Below are 23,508 nucleotides of genomic sequence, written 5' to 3' on the forward strand. Positions count from 1 at the left end.
TTGAATTTCCATAATATAATCTTTATTGTAGTTGATTTAAGTGGACGTATAAACAAATAAGTGACCAGTTATGCAAATAACTCATACTTGGGATTGTGAACTGACGTTTGGTTCTTGTGAAGACATTGCGGATTCAGTTTCGGTTCACATATAGAATTATAGTTAACTTATTAGAATTATTAGATTAACAAATACATGATCTTATTATTTATATAAATGGAATTTCTCAGTTTTCACCCAAAACGTAGAATATAAAACATACCACATGTATTTGCATGAAGTTATGTTGTTACGGTTTAAGTTGTTTATTGTATTATGCTTGATTCAATGTCAAATATATAATTCTAGCAAACACATATCGAAAGGTCAAAGAATTTATTTTAATCGTTTATCATATGCTAACGTTTTTATATAACCATTGATTATGTTTCATGTCATGACTGTGTAATTCAATTGTGTCTTGGTGGTTCGTTAATAAATATCGCTCTATTTATACTTGTGTTTGCAAGCTACTGTACTGTGTACTGCAGCTGATATACTATCTTCATTCAAAAATATTTGTTGTATTATTTTGCAGCTCATTTTTATAATGTTTTCTACATAAGATATGTACACTGTGCATGTATATACTCGTATATTAATTGTTTTATAGCAAATATTGATATATTTCAATCACGTTTTTTATTTGTTTCAATTCGTTATTAATATGATAAATGCAATTTCGCGAACACACTTTTAGATTTATGAAAATAGAAAATGATGAAATAGATGCATTGGATAACACATGTATACACAGTGGATAGCTACACAATCCAAGACGAATTAAACATAATCTGACAGATAACAAAATCGCCTAACCAAAAAGTAAAACGAAAAGAAACTAGTATTATACATTTCTTATACTTTTTAGCTCACATGGCCAATAGAGCCAAGTTAGCTTTTTCTCATCACTTGGAGTCTGTCGTTCGTCGTATGTCGCCCATCGTCTGTGAACTTTTACAGACATATTTTTTCTGAAAAAACTTGACCAAAGTTAACTAAACTTGGCTACAATAACCACTAGGATATCTTGTTTCGAAAATGTATGCGACGACCCCGCTATACAACCAAGATAACCGACAAGGCTCAAATACATAATAGGAGTGGCATGCAGTTGTTGGATGATATCTGTGAAACCAAAGCATTTAAAATAAATCTGACATGGAAGTAAAATTGTTTATCAGGTCAAGATCTATCAGCTATGATATTTTCCTACAAATTGTAAGGTTACTGCCTCGGATTTAGTAATTTAGCCTAACATGTCTTTTTGTCCTTTTGGCTTTTTTGGTTATTATTTTAAATTTAATTATAAGTAGTGATGAACTGAAAACAGCAACATTGTTCAGCAAAGTCAGATCTACAAACAAGTCATCATGACTAATACGGTCAATTGACCACTTAAGGAGTTATAGCACATTATAGTCAATTTTCAAGAATTTTTGTAAATCTTTTCCTGGTTGTTTATATCTCTGAAACTTTAGCAACAGTAGAAATGTTGCATTAATTTATGCATCAATAATGAAAAAGAAATTCAGGTGAATTTGTTTTTATAAACCCTTAGTATTACGAGTATACTTTTTTTCTGTTTATTTTATATTGGTATTTACATCTTTTGTATGAATACTGTCTTTTGGAGATATTCTAATTAGTACGAATATGATGAAGTTTATTATTACTGATCTAGTAAACATTTTTTAGGGGCCAGCTAAATCACGACTCAGGGTGCGTTTTTTCGCGCTGTATTGAATTTCGTTGGTGGTCTTTGGCTGTTCGGTTGTTGTCTTGTTAATACATTCCCCATTTTCATTTTCACTTTTATGGAAATTAAAATTATTTTTGCTGATACATTATTTCGCGTTTATCCTCTCATGTCACTGCTGTTAATAACTTTAATTAAAGGTGAACAACTACCAAATTGAATTAAAAACTCTATATTTTCAAACAAATTGGGCAATTTTCATAGCTCTCTAAATATGTTACAGTAACTTAAACTTCATATAAACGAGGTGTATCCTGAATTATACATATATCGCCTTTCTGCATGCCAATTTAATTTCCTACCTTATAAGTGATATAAGAAAACTGTGAACTTCGAATAAGAGGTACTGTACCAAAATAACCCTCGTAAATTAGTTTGCAATGCAGCGCTTAAAAGTATTAAAATTGTATAATACAAATAATGGTCAAAATGGTCTTAATATGTTTCTTTTTTACCAACAATTTCATTTCTGTAAATGTGTTGGTTAGTTTAGGTAAACAATGACATCAACATCACTAGTATGTATCAGAAATTTTTTAATCATACATACGTTCCAAATTGAAGAGGGTAATTGGTGGTCTGACACCTAATATATATGATGTAGTGTAATAACGTAAGATCAACGTTTACGTATTCCCGACGATTTGTATTTACGTTTTTGTCTACGCACGAAGATGTTGAAAATAAAACGCTTGTAAACATAAATTGGTCAACTATTACTTTGTCATTGTGTATGTGTTTTTTTTATAAATATTTTTTTTAACAGATATCAATGATCAGTGCAAAATAATAAACAGTATATTTGATTTCTTTATTGATTTTATCATAAATCAGTATTCTTACGACGCCGTTTTTATCTCCCGTTCAATATAAGTGGCAGTATCTGATACACAGGTATTAAAATTTAGTGGATGCGGCAGCGACATCATTTTTTCTTTAAAAAAAAATTCTAAAAAAAAGTTACATTCAGGCGTTAAACAAAGATATATACAAAGAACCTAATTAACATGATTATATGCAACATGTCTAGTTTCCGAAAGAGCCCTACCTTACTTTCGTCCCTGAAACCAATCATCTACAAAAACGCCTTGTCATTCAGTCGAATCATAGTTATACAAAACATAATTTTGTATATTTATTCCTATTTCACATGAAACGCAAAATGATAACTCGTATTTCGGTCATGATACAAACCCCCATCCCAGTGTTTAGTGGGGCGCGTGTTGCTTTGTCTTTAGTTTTCTTGTTGTGTCATGTGTACTTTTATTTGACTCTTTGTCTTTTCATTTTTAGTCATTGTGCTGGCATTTTTATTTTCGATTTATGAGTTTGACTGTTTTTCTGGTATCTTTCGCCCCTCTCTTCTGAAATGACCCAAACGTTTCTTGAATTCAACTCTTTTCTTCATCTGCATTTTTAATGTATGTAACTGTTACTTACTAATGGGGTTTTTAAACATTATTGACTGGTTATATACCCCTGACACGACAGGCTCTGACTTTATTTTTACCATAACGTAATTGATTTACTTTCGAGTAAAAATTGTAAAAAAATAATTGAGTAAAAATTCTTCAATATTGATTAACCCCTTGTAAATGTGATCTGAATGTGATGTTCTAAGTCGCCAATTACAAAAAATAATTGGTTTGTCTTTGACCACAACTATAGGTACAACTGCCTCTTCTTACATTTTTCACTTTCTTTTAAATGAACAAACTACTTCTGTACGCAACGCTAAAGTTATATCGAAATGACTTATACTTGACCATTGACACATATCGGTACGTTTCTCTCTATAACATCAGCCTTTTCTTTTTATATAACCAATGTTCAAGTATTAATTTTGTTTTCATTGATGAAAATTACATTCTACAATCAGATAACAGTTTTTTGTTCTGTCCATAGTTATAGCATGGGGAGTTATAATTAGCATCGGGATGCGTGTTAATTCCATCGTCAAAAACACCTCATATTTATCAATTATTGAAATAATAAAAACATATTTTGTATTGTATGGAATTAAATCTTTTATAAATTTCAAGTAACATAGTGATACGCTCACATGTGACATAGCACATGTACACTTAAAGAACTGTCACGTGACCCTTAATTGACATTGACTATTTAAAGTTCTGTAGTAAATTTGCTTACTCATTTGTTTCAAAGTGTGTAACCCGTTCCATGCACCATTAACGTTTTGTAATTCAAAATATTAGATTTAAAGTGTGGTTTTTACTATGAGAAAATTTCAATATAATAATACATTTGACATAAATAAAGACATATAATATCAACAAAATAATACAATTAAAGCACTAAAACTCGGACAGTATTTCAGAAAAAGATCATGTAGATATGGGAAATCGGTATACTAATACATAGATAAGTTCGTTAGTTGTCTGGTTTGAATTGTTTTACTCAGTCATTTCGGGGTTTCATAGCAGACTACGCGGTTTAGGCTTTGTTCATAGTTGGAGGTCGTAGGGTAACCTATAGTTGGTAATTGCTGTGTCATTTTGGTCTCTTTAGGTGGTTTGTATCATTGGAAATCATACCACATCTTCTTTTTTTAATATAAAATACGAAATTTAGAATAATAAAATGTTATTATTTTTGTAGTTAATGTCACATAATATGTTGAACTTGAATGAACATCAGGTATTAACAATTCATGCATTTGTTGAATTGAAAATTCCAAGTTCTGTAACCTTGGGACTTTATACAGCAATTAATAAAATTATCTTTGCTCATGTGTATTGTTTCTATCGGATGTATCAGATGTATTTTGGTTCAATTGTAATGCAGTATTAAGATACTCTTTGACTGTTGTTAAACAATTAGTTAATGTTCCTAAACTCACAAAAAAGCTTTTGGAACTGTGTTCCACGTCATAACATTTTGACGTACTGTTTAATGATGATTTACATCACCCCTGAGATCACCCCTAGTTTTTGGTGGGGTTCGTGTTGTTTATTCTCTAGTTTTCTATGTTGTGTCATGTGTACTATTGTTTTTCTGTTTGTCTTTTTCATTTTTAGCCATGGCGTTGTCAGTTTGTTTTAGATTTATGAGTTTGACTGTCCCTTTGGTATCTTTCGTCCCTCTTTTACATGATGTGATCAGTTTCTCAAACGAATCGATGCAATAATATATGTATTTTGTATGTATAAACCTCTGATAACAGCTACTAAGAATAACTATGTCTAAATGCATACTCGATTATAGATAAAATTAAAATCTTGTCTACAAAGGCCTATCCCAGATTGATAGATCCAGACGACGTCTTTTTTTAATCTCGTCCAGTATTTGCTTTGCATGCTTTCGGACGTTTCATAACGGAAAAAGATGAAAGTTCGTCAAATCAACGCTTCTCCACTCTTCAAAGTTTCAGTGGCTTGAGAATGCATTATTTAATCAATAATTGAACAGGAGAGAGAGAGAGAGAGAGAGAGAGAGAGAGAGAGAGAGAGAGAGAGAGAGAGAGAGAGAAGTGAGAGAGAGAGAAAGAGAGAGAGATATTATAAGGTCACAACATACTGTGGCTACAGATTGACTAAATGTAAGAAAGGTAAAATTTGAATAAGAAGTTCTCTTTTTGTTTTAGAGCTAGCTTATTATTCTATGAAAACTCATTTTATGTTTAATTGTTTTGATTCAACTATTATTTAGCTTCACAATTTTTATTTATGAATATGAGAGGGGGTTACATTGCACCACCAAACAAAAATCTTTTACACATTTGGGGATTATTGTGTGTTAATATGTTCTAAACAAAACACACACAATGTAACAACACTGTTTTTACGGTAAATAACAAGTCAGTGTATGAAAAGACACTTGATATTATTTTTAAATGCCTTTTAAGATGATATTCGGTCAGGTTTATTGAATATGAAAAATACTAAGTCATGTTTCTTAAAATTAAAATACAATCATTTCGTGGAAATCTATAGATACGAACCATACATCTTTAATTTTTCTACAGTAGTGTCAAGTTTGCATACTTTAATAAAGTTTTAATTTTCACTGGGTATGTTCTCTTTGTTTTCAATTATAATGACTATTATTATATTTACAAAGAAAATTGTATGAGAAAAATCACTGACACTACAAGATTTAGAATAAGCTGACGTTGTTGAAATCGAAAGACGACTCCTTTTATGAGCATTTCGATTTCATTGACAATTTTTCACCATACTATATAATGATTAAAACTATAATAGATATGTGAAAGGACATATCAAATGATGCCAAATACACAATGATGGTTTATTGCGATGACAGATTGTAATTACATGACAGTGTAAGCTATGTATATACACATCCTGTTCAATTTCCATGTATTTCAACTGTTACATATATGTGGGGTGTTTTGGTTGGAGAAAATTGTTTTCAGAAATTCCTTTCTTATCTATTGATTGAAATTATCTACTTGCACTACTATTCGGAACGTTAAATTCTAAATGAAAAACTAATATACAGTAATACAAACTGTTGAAATAAATGTCCTACAGTGATTGTTTAATGAAATACATTGCTAAAAGAATAAGAATGACGATACAATATATCATATATATTATAAACAACTGGATATTAACAACAGAAACTCACAATATAGACCAAACGTTTTACAGTGTTAGTAGTGTTCTGAAGATATATTCTGAAATTGAAGTGTATATAAGAGTACTGTATTTACGTCTTTACTCCTGTATTTTGAAAGCTGAAATAATATTATCCTTGATCGTTACGATTGATGTATTTAATTACAGTAAACTGCATTGAGTATGAAATAATTGACAAAAAAAAATAAAAACAAGAAACAGTTGTCGTTTTTTGTCATATTTTGTCTAAAGAAACCGGAGAAAAACCACCGACCTTTCATAGGAATTCTGACAATCCTAGTCAATTAAGACTGGAGTCAAGTGCTCCCACATGATCGGGGTTCAAACTTACAACTTCAGTGTTGACTGGCTAGTGATTACAGTAGTAAATGCATGTACATAGACCACTCAGCCACCAACGCCTGCCAACACTTATATAAAGTTATTGTACAAGTACAAATGTAGTCCAAATAATTACGAAGTCTTGAAAGCTATTAATAATTATAATTAATTTTATTTACACCAATGATCCAGAATGGCGTCAATACAAAAATAAAAAATACATGTAGCCTTTTTAGACGTCATAATAACTTGGATAACATGTACATTTGTATCTTATAAGTTGACTTCAACAAGGGGTTTTAACGTGGAATGAGACTGGCATTTTCTTTACATGATCGGATTTAACGCCCCCTTCTGAACGAACGTGAATGCGAACGTGATACATCCCGCCCAGCTAAACGGACGCCCTACTTCGGCAAGCGTTTTGCTGCCGGTCGGGAGAAGACCATTTTTTTACACCCCAGTCACCATTGTGGTTGAAAAAATAATACAAATGTAGAATATCTTTTCCATAAACTACTGTTTTTACAGTTTACGTATTAATAAATATAATTAGATAGTTTGCAAAATTAATATAAAGAAGGGTAATTTATTTAAACATCCACTTTAATATATAGTTCACCAATATATATATATATCTATATGAAATGTTTAATACAAAATTGATAAAAAAGAATAAAAATGACATTGTCTTTTGTACAAGTGAGTTGAATTCATTCTCCACTGTATCGGTTATAAAAGTTTCAAGGATAACATCGTGCATTATTGATATCAATACATTGAATATTAAAAAATTATGATAATCCGTCAATCTATAATGATTAGGTTATAAGCAGGAATAGGAGAATAGATAATATAATATGAAGATAAATTGCAAAATTAATATACAAAAATGAGTGTAGTTTATATAAATAAACTTATGATTATCCTAAGACCATCATAAGACACCTCTCGTGTAGTCCTTACTTTATGACCAACTTTAAGAGATGTCCTAATTGAGGACCACGTTGTGTCATAAGACTATCCTAAGACATTACTAGTTCTAAGACAGCTTCGTGAAACGGGGCCCTGACGGATAACGAAGATGGTACGATTTTAAAACCAGTTACAATAATATACCTCGTGGTAGCACGTGATATTATACAGGTAATATTAACGAAAACTCTAATTTATTAGCATTTTAGCATTAACTTCATCATGTGTGATCAATTGAAACATTGTTTAAACATTTGTCTTATTATTTTTAACATTTTTCTTATTATTTTAAACATTTGTCTTATTATATTAAACATTTGTCTTATTCATTTAAACGTTTGTCTTATAGTTATAAATATTTGTCTTATTGTTTTAAAAATCATTTCAAACACGAATGAGATACAGTTTAATATTTGTATTATTCCCTTTTACGGTAATATTTTTTCAGAATAAACAGTACTCCAAGTGTCACAACAATTGTTTTATAATTGATATATTTTGTATCGTCATGATCTTTATCATGTCGATAAAGGTCCGAATATTCATCATGGTTCTTAGCATCAACACAATAAAAATATCTTTAAACTTAGTGATATTTTGTTTGTGAAATTATCAAATAAAAAGGAAAAGAGGATGAAAAACAAATTCATTTACAAGACTTATTTATGCAGTTATAAAAAAATGAAATGAGCTCAGACCATTATTTAGACATCTACAAAAAGAAGGTGACATGTTTGTTTCAGCAATAAGGAGCAACATAGAAAAGAGCATTATGTTTATATTGTAACATATTGGCTAGGTGCTCGACACAACTGCAGCTTCTTAGAAGTCGTTCCATGTGTTAACTGAACAGTAAATTTCTCATTGTGATAAAGAACGAACAAAATAGCGATACAACATACCAAAACATTTCTACATTCAACAAATATTATTCATTGTACTTCATAAAAGCTATTGCATTACATGCATAACAAGCATACTAGTTCAACATAGTAACTATTGATTTAAAGTTCATGGCGAATAAGAATGAAAAAAGAAAAAATAATACTTTTTTAAATACCTATTGAGATGAAATTCATTCATATTTTTTGAATACGTTGAATACCAAGTTTTTTTTCTTAAAATCGGTAGATATATCATTTCGTGGAAAAAATAGATATATAAATACATAAATGAATCATGTATCATTCATTCATTACTATGGGTGCCTAAATTTCATAATGGTCATTGTGACTGAAAACACTGACTAGCAAGTACTACATGTAAGTACAATATTATTTTAGGTATTGTTGAATATATTTTCCCCCCAACTTGCTAGCACATTTTGTTATACTAAAATGACCATACATATTGAAGTTAAATATCGGGGTGTAAGTTTAAATGTACTGTATGTTTTCAAATGTATGAGAATTCTTAATTTGCTACATTTTAAACGTAGGTCTATCCAGTATAATGATATTTAAAGAATATGTTTGATATCGTTTCCATCCTATGAGATTTGTAAAGGTTCCACCTTTCCCACGATATTAATATCACAATTTGGCGCGTAATATTCTATAATAGATTGTTATTATTAAGGTGTGATTGTCAATTATGTAATTACGTCCTGTTCCGCTTGTACTTATACCTATGTTATTGTTCTACTGAATTCTTGCCGTATTTATTATTTTAAATTTATAACAAGTGCTGCGTTCAGAAATGTTGTATTTTAAACGGACCACTGCTACATGTATGTGGTAATAATGATGATTGAAATAGATTTGTTATGAATAATTGATTTCATTCGCATAATGAGATGTAATGAACCTGTTGATAAAAGAATAATAAAGAATTCGAAGCGAGAATCATTTTTGCGCTGGTCCCAAGTCAGGAGCCTCGTGCCTTTGTTTGTTTTGTATGATTTTCTTGTGCACAATTCGGAGTAAAGTATGACGTACATTTTCACTGAACTAGTTTACATGTTTGTTAAAGGGTCAGCTGATGGATACCTCAGAATGCGGGAGTTTCACGCTGCACTGAAGACAAATTGGTGGTCTTCAGCTCTTTTCTGCTCTATGATTGAGCTGTTGTCTCTTTGACACATTCCCCATTTCCATTCTCATTTTAATAATATTGCATACAATTGGGAATGTAAATAGGATATGCTTTAAAGACACAACTATCCAATGAAAAATCATAAAACAGTCATAGGCCATCCAAATTTGCTTTAAACGATTTTGAATTAACAAAAGCACCTTAACATTGCTATTTCACAGTATAGACTAGACGCTTCATAGTGTAGTTAAATAGAGTAAATTGATGTGCATTTAAAATCAATGTACGTTCGTGATTAAAGTTTAACTCCTGTATAAACTAGATTATTATTATTGATCGTTGCAATAATATTTTGGAAGCCGTAAATTCTGTTGTCCATAAAATAAATGTTAATCTGCGACATTGACCGACGAATCTTGATCATTGCAGTGTTATTACTGTTTTCCTTTCAATTTTAGTTCCATCTATTCACTTTATCGCTAATAATACGTTAACAAGATACTATATAACTTTAATTTCAACTTTGCTATTTAACACATTGTTATTCTAAATTATTCGCGAATTTTAAATCATTAATAATTAATAAAGACGTCCTTTTTCTTCATCTGTTTAGAAAGATTAAGAGACCCAGGTACGGTCCCGTCTTTTATTGATGAATTAATTTAACAATTTTATAATATGATATTATACCACAAGATTTGACAAACATAAAGAGTATAAAAAGGACGATAATGTGGTAAACATTTGTAGTTTGTACTTCATTAAACATTTATCAAACCAGCTAAAGAACAATATTTAACTCATATCATTTTATGTATAGCATGATTTAATCACTATATATTCAATATAAATAAATACGAAAAAACACTCGTAAAAGTAAATGAGGTTTGTATTTTTAAACCCGACATAATATTAGCAAGATAGAATAGAGAATACTTCTGCGAATAGTATAGACGCCAGTAGATGTATTTCTATCAAAATAGTTGATCTTTATGAAACACGATACTGACATAGTGGTAGTTGATACAGGTTATTCACGGCTTGTAATTGTCACAAGATTAACAAAAAACTCTCAAACGACATCTGAATAATTTGAAATGATCAATTCAATTTGTTACGGATGGATTTAAATTACATTTTGCATGCGCTTGTCAAATCCATGTCATGTAAGGAATATACAGGTTACCAGATGATTAAGTAAAATACAAAAACAAAGCTTGTTGTTAGCCCTTTATTCAGTCCTTTTTATTGAACAAAACATGGATGTTAAAAGAATAAGCTTTACAAACCAGATTAGACCCAACAATTAAAAACCGTTTAAGCCAAACCATTTAAGTAAATAAAAACATTGTTGATCAGCGTATACTTTTTTCTGTTAAAGTTTTTTAGATTTTATGGCATTAGCAACCTACTATGCAACCAAAGGTATATGCAAAAATTAATTTACAAAAATACTGAACTCCGAGGAAAATTCAAAACGAAAAGTCCCTTATCAAATTGCAAAAATAAATGATAAAACACGCCATACGAATAGACAACAACTGTCATGTTCCTGACTTTGTACATGCATTCTTACATGTATAAAATGGTGAATTGAACCTGGTGATATCACTAGCCTAACCTCTCAGTTGTGTGCAAAGTTCAAAATATTTTCGAACATCGGGGTTCTCATTATTGATCATTCGGTTAAAAAATGCCTCAGAAATAGATTACAAATGTACTTTAGTTGTATTTGGCACAACTTTTAGGAATTTTTGGTTCTCAATGCTCTTTGACTTCGTACTCTATTTGGCCTTTCAAACATATTTTGATTCGGACGTCACTGATGAGTCTTTTGTAGACGAAACGTGCGTCTGACGTACTAGTATATATAAAACTTTAATCCTAGTATATATGATGAGTTAATTCCGAACGGTTAAAGTGATATCCACACTCCATGAGTTAGTAGTATATAAAGAAGTACATTTGTGCAATAAATCTCCAACTTAAAATACATTGATCAGCCATAGTTCTTATCATCGTCGTCTTCAGACATGGCTTGGCGGGTAAGATTCATACTTCTCACAGACCATGCCTAAGATTGAATACTTAAACTTATTTATGCAATAGGAAGTCCGCTCGAAGAATAAAGAATGCTAAGTAAAATCATAACAAAGCAAATCATGTAGTGATTTAATTTCGTTTCAGACTATTGTTTAAAAAAAATTGAATTTATTTGAATTCTAAAACTCGTTTTCGTTCTATAGTTGAACTATAATCAGATAAATAGAGTCCTTTATTGATTTCAGTACAGCATAGATACTTGTCGCGTTTGAATGAATTCTACTTGCATAAAGTATTGGCAGTCCAGTCAAAATACTATGAACAACATGGTTGCAAATGTATTTCAATGATCATCTGAATTATCAGGTTGTGTAAACTTTTCAAAATTTACCATACATTTACTAGTGTATGTAGATGTTATAAAATTTGGGATACGTTAAAGTGTATAATTCAATATCGTGAATGTAACTAGAGTAAAATAATTGAGACGGTAGAATGCATCCAACTTACTGATATTGACAGACCATCTACTAGGCCAAATAGAGTAGTATGACAGAGAGAAATAGCTGAAGAATGGAAGCTACGATTTCTGTACGGGAGAGGTGTATCTAAGATGATTTAAGATTATACCACCGTACTGTTGATCTTGTGGTTTCGATGTTGTTAATTTATATTACTGTTACTTTGGATTTTGAATAATACATTACTGAATTTTAAGTCGACCTTGCGTGTATAGTCACCTGCAAGACGTCGTTCAGAATACACCAGTCTCCAATTATTTTGTTTATGTGACTAGGATTCCATAATCACGCTACCAGTAGATTTCTTGTGTAACACTGTTCAAGAATATACTTGGTATTTGTCGTCCTTGTATAAGGGAAAGGCATGATCTGAAACTTATACACGAAACAAAACAAAACAAAACACAAATTCGAACTTAGTTTAAGTTTTATAACAATTTTTTTTCGTCACATTTTCTTTTTCTAGCATCAATTCATTAAAAAGCAAACAAAGGTTTATAGTCACGTGTTATTTTATTATAATTTAAGCACATCAACTTGACAATGATCATGATGATACTGAAAACAAAAGTAATCAAACATGTACCATAATTCAAACCTAGTAACAACTTGTTTATCAAGATTGAACATTCCAACTATATACTAATTACCAATATTTTCCCGAAAGAAGGTTAGTTAATCTCGTTTATCTATAAGAATCGATTCAATTCCTATAAATTGCAAGATAAATCAAATGTATCTGTCTTTTATGTTTCAGGTAGGACATCTACAGATTATATTGGTTTCACATCCATCACGGTTTAGATTTTGGGTCATTATCAAATAATCAGAAGGGCCGAACCTACTAAAAGTAACCTACATCTAATATGGAACAGGTATGCTACATATATCTTTTTGTATTGTATTGCACAATCAAAAATCGTTTTTGTTGTAAGCAAAATTGATCTTTTATGTTTTATACATATATGGCTGTCCATGCAGTCTAAACTAATATAAATATAAATTCAAACTTTATATTTTTTAGAAAATAAAACTGGTTGTATTCTAATTAATCAATAAAAAAGTAGAATTGTCAGAACATTATTTAAAAGTTACAAATATGACTTGTAGTACTTTTATGAAACACACACAAACAAGATATGAAGGTATATGGGGGTAGGGGCGAACTTTTTTATTAATTTATTATTATTGGTTGAAAACGATCTATGAAAACAGATGAAATTGTTCTCTTTTTTTTCGCAATTATAAATGACATAAATCTAAAGTCAGATACTCGTCTTGATTATATAACACTCGTGGTCAATGTGTTGACATCTAGATGTCGATACAAATAAACGAACTACTTTAATTCAGTAGAACTTTGATAGGGAAAAAAGATTCTTTTTGAGTTCCGAAAAAATATTGTTAGACTAACTTTCTTTGAATATCAATATGCAAACAATTTACGGTAATGTGTGTAATTTTTAACAATTTTTATTAAAGATTTGAAAAGCGAATTGTGTAATCATCTAAAATCTCTTTTATTTAGGAATTAATTGTTTCAATCAAAAGGAGTAGGTTCAGTAAGACCCCTTTTTGGCCCCAAAAAATAGCAGTTTTACAAAATTGTGAAAATGTAATCGTTTAACTATTTATCGGAAAGAAGAATGGTTCTGCTACACAAATATGGGCTGTTTTTGACAATACAATGCACATATATCAGGTACTAGCATCATTTAGTCATGCTAAATTACTGAAATCTTCGCAATTTTAGCATTTAAGTTAAATGTAGACTGTTTCGTCTTAAATGAAAGTTGTTGCATTCGTGTTCATTTATAATATTGAAATTTAAGATGTATTTCATGACAATACTTAACATATATAAAGGTTGAGGATGAACACAGATGCGACCACTTTCATTTTTGACAAGAACCATCGGAAAAGTGACGATTTTTTGCATATTTGATAGATTGTTCATATTAAAGCTTGCATCTGATCGTTTTTAATGACTAAATCAGTTAAAATCTTACACGTAAACTAATTGAATCAATTGAAATAGACACTTAAGTGTTTAAATAGTGTCCATAATATTTCGTTAAATGAACCTGAAATTTGAAGCCAAGATCGGCCCTTACCGGAACTACTCCTTTCACGTTGTTACTATGCATTTCTAACACTTTTACTCGATGAACAGGACATTCAAGGACGTCCTCTTTTGAATGAAAGACTTGAAGAGTTGACAACATTTTACGGACACAGCGCTACTTATAAAAACGAAAAAGAAGACGGAGGTATTGTAAATATTTATTAAAGGTATCGTCACCTTCCAATAATAAATCAAAGTATTTAATAGGGATTTCAAGCGCATACTTAATAGTCTTGTTAGTGATCACGGTTTTGTCATTGTATTGTCACCACATCTTCCTATATCTATTTATGCTGTCCTGGTGAAATACTTCATGAATTAACATTCTAAAACATGTTACTTATTTGGTCGTTTAAAATGTTGGTATCGCAGGTACACGATGAAGAGTAGACTATATGTTGCCAATGAGACAACTAACCTCAATATTTCAATTTATTTTTAATGAACTGAATGTAACAAGTTATGTTTAAACATAAAATTGAGTATGGAAATGGGGAATGTATCAAAGAGACAACAACCCGACCATAGAAAAAACAACAGCAGAAGGCCACCAACAGGTCTTCAATGTAACGAGAAATTCCCGCACCCGGAGGTGTCCGTCAGCTGGCCCGTAAAGAAATGTTTACTAGTTCAGTGATAATGAACGCCCAACTAACAAAGACCAGAGGCTCCTGACTTGGGACAGGCGCAAACATGCGGCGGGGTTAAACATGTTTATTAGATCTCAACCCTACCCTTTACCTCTAGTCAATGTAGAAAAGTAAACGCATAACAATACGTACATTTAAAATTCAATTCAAGAGAAGTCCGAGTCTGATATCAGAAGATGTAACCAAAGAAAGTAAACAAAATGACAATTATACATAACTAACAACAGATTACTAGCAGTTAACTGACATGCTAGCTCCAGACTTCAATTAAACTGATTGAAAGATTATAATTTTATCATATGAATATCAGGCACAATCCGTCACGTTAGGGGTTTATTATCATACCATCATAAAATATATGAGAAGAACATAACCCGTGTCATGCCAATAACTGGTTCACACTTCAATAATCATTAATTCCGTATAATTGGATTAAGAAAAATACAACACGAACAAAACTATAAATGAAATTAATTATTTATTATTCGTTATTAACAGAACATCCATAAAAGCTTCTAAAACCAATGGATCTGAATTTCTGTTGACGTATTTGATTGTATTATATTCTTCGATATCAATTTACTTCAGTCAAGACCATTTTCATAATTGTTGTAGAAAACTCTTGATAAAACTGAGATGCATACATTTCCAGAATGTCAACAAAAATATTAGAGCTTGTTGATATGACCTTGACATTTTCAAATCATTATATCGACCAGTAGTCAGCCATTTTCGTACGAATTTGATTTTTTTATTCTCTAGCTCAATATTGTACTTTGAAGAATTGCCCTTAAACATGTTGAAATTGATTTGCATTGCTTGTGATACCTTGAACGTTCAAATGATATGACAATACAGAAGATTAACTGTGTACATTTTGATAATTAAAACATGTTTTATAATGTTCATTATATGCTGATAATTAACCTATATATAAAACTTGAATAGTATGTTTTTTGTAATTTGTTTAATTGTATGATCCAGGTTGTCATTTCGAAGTTGAAACATCTGAAAACAGAAAGGTAAACCTTCATAATTAAGATTATAAAACAGAGCTGAAATGCACCTTATGCAATGTACATTATGTAGTTTGAAAAGTATCTAACTCAATAAACTTAGAAATAACGATTAAAAGGCGTTTCTAGCAAACACTTCATAACTTAGATTACCTTAGTCGTATTCAACGTTTTGGAATTTTGGGTCCTCAATAATCTAACATTGTGCTTGTGTGGATTCATAACTACATGTATTTTGATCTGAGCGTCACTCATGAGTCTTATGTAGACCTGTCCTACGTCTGGCCTAATAATTTATATGTCTGATACTTTGATAACTAGTTGAAGCTAAATATCACCTTGTATAACGCCATATGCGGGCTGTGGGCTATGTTGGACACAGGGTTGCAGATGTAAAGCGGAGAAATGGACCAAAGAAAGTTCAAGTATCAGCATTTCTTTTTTCAGAATTGGTAGTATCAAATAATGCATTGCACAGAAGAAATCGAAAAAAATATATCTCCAGCAAGGAAAAGCAAACGTTTTCAGTTGTCTGTTTTTTCCAAAACACCACTCCCTAGTTTTACTTGTTGCATAATTTGTGGCTTCATATGTTCAGGAGAAAAAAAACTATCTTTTACAATAGTTGGCCGTATGATTTATATAGAGTGTAATTCCTTTCTAGGAATTCAATTAAATACCAGTTTCTTAGTCTGCCTCTGCTTACTGAAAAACAATTATGTGTCGGTTCCTTTTGTTCAATATCGTTTTTGGTAGTCAAATTTCTTATAAAAGTAATTTCGATACTTGAACATACCTTCTCTTCAAAACCGACACCCAGTATCAAACCTAACCAACATAATGCATGTGGCGCTCGATACAGTTTTAATAAATATAGGAAGATGTGGGGTGAGTGAGTGCCAATGAGACAACTCTCCATCCAAATAACAATTTAAAAAGTAAACCATTATAGGTTAAAGGACCCGCTTTCAATTTGTTTTTCATTTGGATCATATTAACAGATATCGATAATCATAAATGCTAATTGGCAATTGTTAAAGAATTGTACATGCAGCATTTTATTTTGAATATATATATATATATATATTAAAAATTTAAATACACAAAAAGAGTTTTAAAAGCAGCATTGTCTAGCTCAAAAGCAATACAATCAAAACAGCTGTAAAACATTAGAATAAAAAATACATTGAATCTCCCAACCCTTACGATCTTAAACTGAGACAAAATGTTGCTGGCCCCGAATCAACAACTCAAAGAATGAATCACTTTTTGGATCTAATTTTTAAAAAGTTATGTCCGCTAATACCAAGTTACGTCAGAGATGATATAGACTTTTTGAGGTATATACCTGAAACAGTTCCGAAAAATACACTCCTTACAAAATTTGAAGCTACCAGCTTGTAAACAAATATACCGCACGATCTAGGAACAACGGCAATAAAATATTGGGTTGAAATAAACCGAGAAATTGTCGACGGCAGATTCGATACGGAATTCATTGTAAAAGCTTTGATAATCATCCTTGAGGAAATATTTTTTTATTTCGATGGTGAATACTATAAACAAATTAAAGGAACTGCAATGAGAACAAAAGTTGCGCCTACCTATGCCAATTTAGTTATGGCTTACTTAGAAAAAATATTTTACGAAAAAGTTGGCGAGATATTTGGACAGGAATTCAAAACTTATGTTTATGAACAGTGGAAAAGATTTCTAGACGTTTGTTTTATATTATGGAAGAAATCAACAGACGACTTAGAAAAATTCCATGAAATTCTTAACTCATTGCATCCATCAATAAAATTCACTATTAAAAGTAGTACCTTGGAACTCCCATTTCTAGACATTTTGATTAAACTCTCCAACAATAAAATCATTACGGATATTTATTACAAGAAGACAGATACACACCAGTATTTACATTTTTAATCATGCCACCCATCACATACAAAAAGAAACATTCCATATTGTATGGCAAGACGAGTATGTTCAATTGTATTGGATAAAACTCTTCGCAAAAGAAGGTTAGAAGAACTAAAAATGTATATCTTACAGCAGAAATATCCATTAAAACTTATAGATGACAGTATCGAGAGGACAAATGAAATGTCTACAAATCAACTAAGGACACCGAAGGAACAGACAACAGATGATTATGTCCTCCCGTTTGTGACTACTCATGATCCGTCATTACCAAATGCCTTCAAATTTATAAAATCGAATTTTCCGATTTTACATCAAAGTGAAACAATGAAAAATTTTGGTAAAAGGAGAATCGATCATTTATAGTAGAAGACAACCGAAAAATTTGAAACGCCTGCTTACAAAAGCGCGATTTGATATAGTTGAAAAACTATCATCCGTACAAATGTGTGGCGATTCACGCTGTGGAGTATGTTCCAGAGACAATTATAATTACTGAGAAATCGGCAGTACGAAATATTTCAAAAACGGTGAGAAAGGAGTAGGTCCGGTAAGAACCAATTTTTGGCTTCAAATTTCAGGTTTATCTGACGAAAGATTTTGACCACTTTTTAAACACTTGAGTGTCTATTTCATTTGAATCAATTAGTTTTTGTGAAAGATTTAACCTGATTTAATTAGTCATTACAAACGATCCGATTCAAGCTCAAATATGAAAGCTAAAAAATGTCACTTTTCATATGGTTTTTGTCAAAAATGAAAGTGGCCGCATCCGTGTTCATCCTCAAACTTTATATATGTTATGTATCTTCATAAAATACAACTTTCGTTTCAATATTAAGGATGAACACGAATGCGGCCACTTTTATTTTACAAGAAAACCGTCTATAATTTAAGTAAAATGCTAGAAATATGAAGATTTCAGTAATTTAGCATGACTTTATGGTGCTAGTACCCGATATATGTGCATTGTATCGTCAAAAACAGCCCATATTTATGTTGCAGAAGCATTCCTCTCTCAAATAAATAACTGAAAGTTTACATATTAACAATTTGGTAAAACTGCTATATTTTGGGGCCAAAAAGGGGTCTTACTGGACCTACTCCTTCACAGTAAACGCAAATATGACTTGCAAATCAGAACATTTAATCTATTGTATAACATGTGTCAACTGTAAAGAAAATTACATAGGTAAAACAGGAAATAGTGTGTTCGAACGGGTTATGATCCATTAACACCAAACACGGCAACCCAAGTACAGACAAATCCTGTTGAGCGAACATTTAGACATTTGTGCGGGAGGAAAATTTAAATTTTTCCCGTTCTTCAAATGTACGAAACCAACAGAATAATACCGTAAAGAACTAGAAAGAAAATTCATAAAAGTGTTTGACGCCATGCTTAATGCTTAGTAGTTAAATGAACATTCTAATATGACGTCCTTCAAACGCTTTGAGTACACAACCGTGGTAAAATATGAATATATTGCATTGGCTGTCCCGATCGTACTCCCACGTCATATGTTTTTTTATGAATGAAGTACCCGACGTCATAGAATGGTGACGTTATAATTTAAGCATTTTACGGGAAAATACGCGCTTTTGATACCGAAAATCATCACCAGAAGGAAACGTAAACAAACGATGCTAAAATGTGGTATAAGCCCATTTTTTTTATATACATAGGAGACATATAAGTAAGTTATCATTAAAATTAATCCAAATCTATCTAAATAAGTTCTGTGAATAGTATGAGCATGTCACTTATTCTGTTTGCTCTGTTCTTTTACGCCAATCTAAAAGTGCGTTAATTTATGGGAACGGCAAATAATGGCCTCTACCTAGAGCGCTTTGATCCAAAATAATTGCCGTATTTGTCCTATTAGAATCGAAATAATTCATGGGGGCTTGAATATATCTAGATTTTACCACGGGTTGTCCCTTTATGCCGATATTTTACCCCTCGCTATCGCTCTGGGTAAAATATTTGTCATAAATGGCCAACCCGTGGTTAAATAACGATATATTCAATCCCCCATGAATTATTTCTTAATTAACGTTGCGTCATACTACTTATATGTTACAAACAATGACGTTACGTCATAATACTAATGTGTTCCTCATAACGAAGTTCATAACGACGTTCATATTCTTGAAAAGTCCCAAGATGGATGAAAGCGCTAGACATTGTGTAATATAAATTTTTAATATATAATTCTGTACATCGCTTGAAAAGACACTTTTTTGTATATTTATATTTAAATATATAAACGAGTCTAAATTGAAAACTACGTTCAAACCTATGATTAAGTTGGATAAAAACTGCAATTTTTATACGTGTGCATGTTAAACAAATTTCGTTGTAGAAGGGTCTAAAAACAGCACAAACAACATTTTCCAAAAGACCCAAAAAGTGAAAAAGTATATTAAAACAAAACGAATTTGACTAACAGGTCGAACAACTGATGTTCTTTAACCCTGATGACTGCCATTGGCGATTGCCAAAATAAATTGATCACAAGATTAACAAAATGGATCTTAATATAAATCTAATACTAAACAGAGTTTGTGTTTAACTTGTGGCCACGATGTTCTTTTAAGTATTAAATTTATATTAAGATCCATTTTACAATGTATATATAAACGTTTGATTACTGTTTGCAATTTCACCTCTCCACAACGAGCAGTTTTGTTATTCATTATAACTTCGATAGCTTTACATTATTGTACATGTAGTCCAAAGTACAAGCTTACGACGTTGAGGAGTGATTCAGGATAATTTGTGGTGTAAATAGTAACTAATATGCGAATGCTTACATTCATATCAAATGAACTGCTTCATAAAATTTTAATTAATACTGTAGGTGAAAGTGTTCATACAGTGTCCAAAACAGGAAGAACAAAAGAAACAGGAACATACATTGAAACCAGTCCTGTATCTTATATTTGCAGAAGATGAAAACACGAAGGATAAAAAGAAAAACCTGAAACATCTGAAAGAAATCATAAATTTTGCAAGTCAGTATACCACAAGGTCTCTCAAAGTGACAAAAATAAAAATCACTGTAATATTGAATATTGCTTTTAAAACATCTTTGAAATAGCTCCTTATAAACTTATTATATATTCCACGTTTAAAATTTCGAAAGGCAGCCATGCCTTTTGTTTACCAAAACATTTAGTTCATCCTTTCTTGTACAGTTTATGATTCTTAAATGTGAAGTTGTGTAATCAGGGAGTTTATAACTATGAGCATAACAACGATGTGTCAAGTCAACACATGTTATTTAATTGGAGAGGATACATTCACCACCAATTACATCGGCACAGTGGTTATCACTTAACTAATCATAGATACTAGGCTTCAAATTGAGTACTTAAACAAAGTGTTGTCAATACATTAAAAAATGTCCAACTGAAGATCTCTAACCCGTGGTTATTGATACTTATGAGTTTGCCTCTATTTAAACATACCAGAACCAGTAAATAAGGGTTAATTAATATATATAAAAAACAACAGACATTACTCACTTACTTAATCCTCCTAATTTTCTTGGACACATAAGGCATCAAAATAAATTTAAAAAAAACAATTTGAATGCCCTTACTGCAGTATATGACTTTTTCTTTTGTCAAACTATTTATTTTTGGTTTTTGGGTCAAGATTTTTCAATATTATAAGACGATAAAACATACCGTATAGTGGGTTATTTTCGCGGGTGTAAAATTTTGCGATTTTCATTGAATAAGGTATACGAACAATTTTGGCGGTTATTATTTTGGCGGATTCAACATTTTTAACATTACCTTTGCATGTACACTTTTAAATTGGCGGAATTTATTTTGGCGATTTTGTTCTATCCGCGAAAATAAGCGAAAATTTACACCCCGCGAAAATAACCCGCTATACGGTATATTGATTCATTAAAAATGTCCTTGTCTCCTTCGACTGTGTCAAACTAACGATACAATATTGTATTATATCACTTGTTTAACTGTTGTTAACATAGACATTTAGAGTTTGTCAATGAGACATCCACTACACAAATAGAAAAGACTAAAAATATTTATATATTTTTTTCAAGAATATGCCGTTTGAAGATAACTCAGGAAATAAATAAACGCACATGGATCGGTAAACAATCTTTTTTTTTATTACATAATAAATACCTTGTCGATTAGTATCATATTCGTTCTGATTTTAGAGTAATTGATTCTTTGTTTTATAATTTTTCAGGAAAGTCAAAATTACCTTGCCATATTGTAGGACAAAAAGTATTCTTTCCCGGTGGTATTTCAACGACTGTGTGTATTCACCAGACCACACCGAAAGATACGGTTGAGGTATGATTCAAATTTTTATCCAAAAATATTTATTTAAAAAAAAAAATATTCATAAAAATTTGGTATTATCGTTTAAAAAAAAAATTAAAGTCAATGATGATAGCCCTATAGTCACACATTTTAGCTCTTTTTAATTGTAACAATCTGTCCAATATAACACATTAAAGTAATAAGGGTATATGTCTTTGAATAATTTTTCAAACGTTAGTTATCATGGTTTTACCTTCAAAAGCTGTAGTTATATATTTTCTGATAACAAAAAAAATCAATCGTCGAACTCGATTTCTTACTGCAAAAGAAAATAGGTAATTTAAAAACACATTTCATTATATAAACCAACGTTAACTGAGTTATCCCCCTTATGTAGAAATTTTGGACAAAAATTAATCAAACATATGTTTCATGCATATGAGTTACATACTCAGCTCTAAATTAGCTAATTTCATTAAAGATATAGACCGATTGGTTTCTGTTAATTTAAGGGGGCACTAGCTGACAAATACATGTTCATCGATTTGACTAAAATTCTAATATTTGATTAATTACAATTTAAAACAAATATAAAAACAATCAAAAGTCTTACATTAACAATTCGTATGGCATGGGCACGATCATTTGTAGCTTCGTTTTGTATGTATTTTAGTCTTGACGCCATCTAATTGACTAACGAGTTGACACCTTAAATGACCGTATAAGCGATGTAAACATACATATACTTATAAATAGATTAAGCAATTAGTGCATTTGTGTTTTTCTAGATCTGTTTAATTTCATTTTAAATATTAAAATATATGTTTATCATCGTTTTTACCTGTATAAGAATGATTTTTCTGTTAATCGAATCAAGCATTTAACGAGTTCTGGAATTTCCAAATGTTAAATAAGATTTTCGGAATCCTCTTGTTTTATCCATTTGAATGCCTTACACATTTTTGTCCATTAACCCCCATTTTTCTTTTTATTAATCTTTTACATATATAAACATGATAATGATAAGCCATTTGAAAAAGTCTTAAAAAATCTGAATTATTTTTGAATATTTTTTGAGAATTTAAACTTGTCAGTGATAAAGCTATGAGCCAATAAAATTTTCCCGCCCAAATTTCAATGGTTTATATCAAGCACATTGACCTATA

The 23,508-nt window shown here is 30.9% G+C and overlaps 1 long non-coding RNA gene across 1 annotated transcript; it reads left to right on the forward strand.

Moving 5' to 3' along the window:
* The first annotated feature begins 8,899 nt into the window (after window positions 1-8,899).
* On the forward strand, window positions 8,900-14,584 carry LOC134692152 (uncharacterized). Its single transcript, XR_010102244.1, has 3 exons — window positions 8,900-8,978; window positions 13,072-13,189; window positions 14,488-14,584. It is a non-coding gene; the product is annotated as an uncharacterized LOC134692152 (long non-coding RNA).
* The last annotated feature ends 8,924 nt before the right edge of the window (window positions 14,585-23,508 follow it).

The sequence above is a fragment of the Mytilus trossulus genome, chromosome 12 (genome assembly GCF_036588685.1).
Source record: "Mytilus trossulus isolate FHL-02 chromosome 12, PNRI_Mtr1.1.1.hap1, whole genome shotgun sequence".
Lineage (NCBI taxonomy): Eukaryota > Metazoa > Mollusca > Bivalvia > Mytilida > Mytilidae > Mytilus > Mytilus trossulus.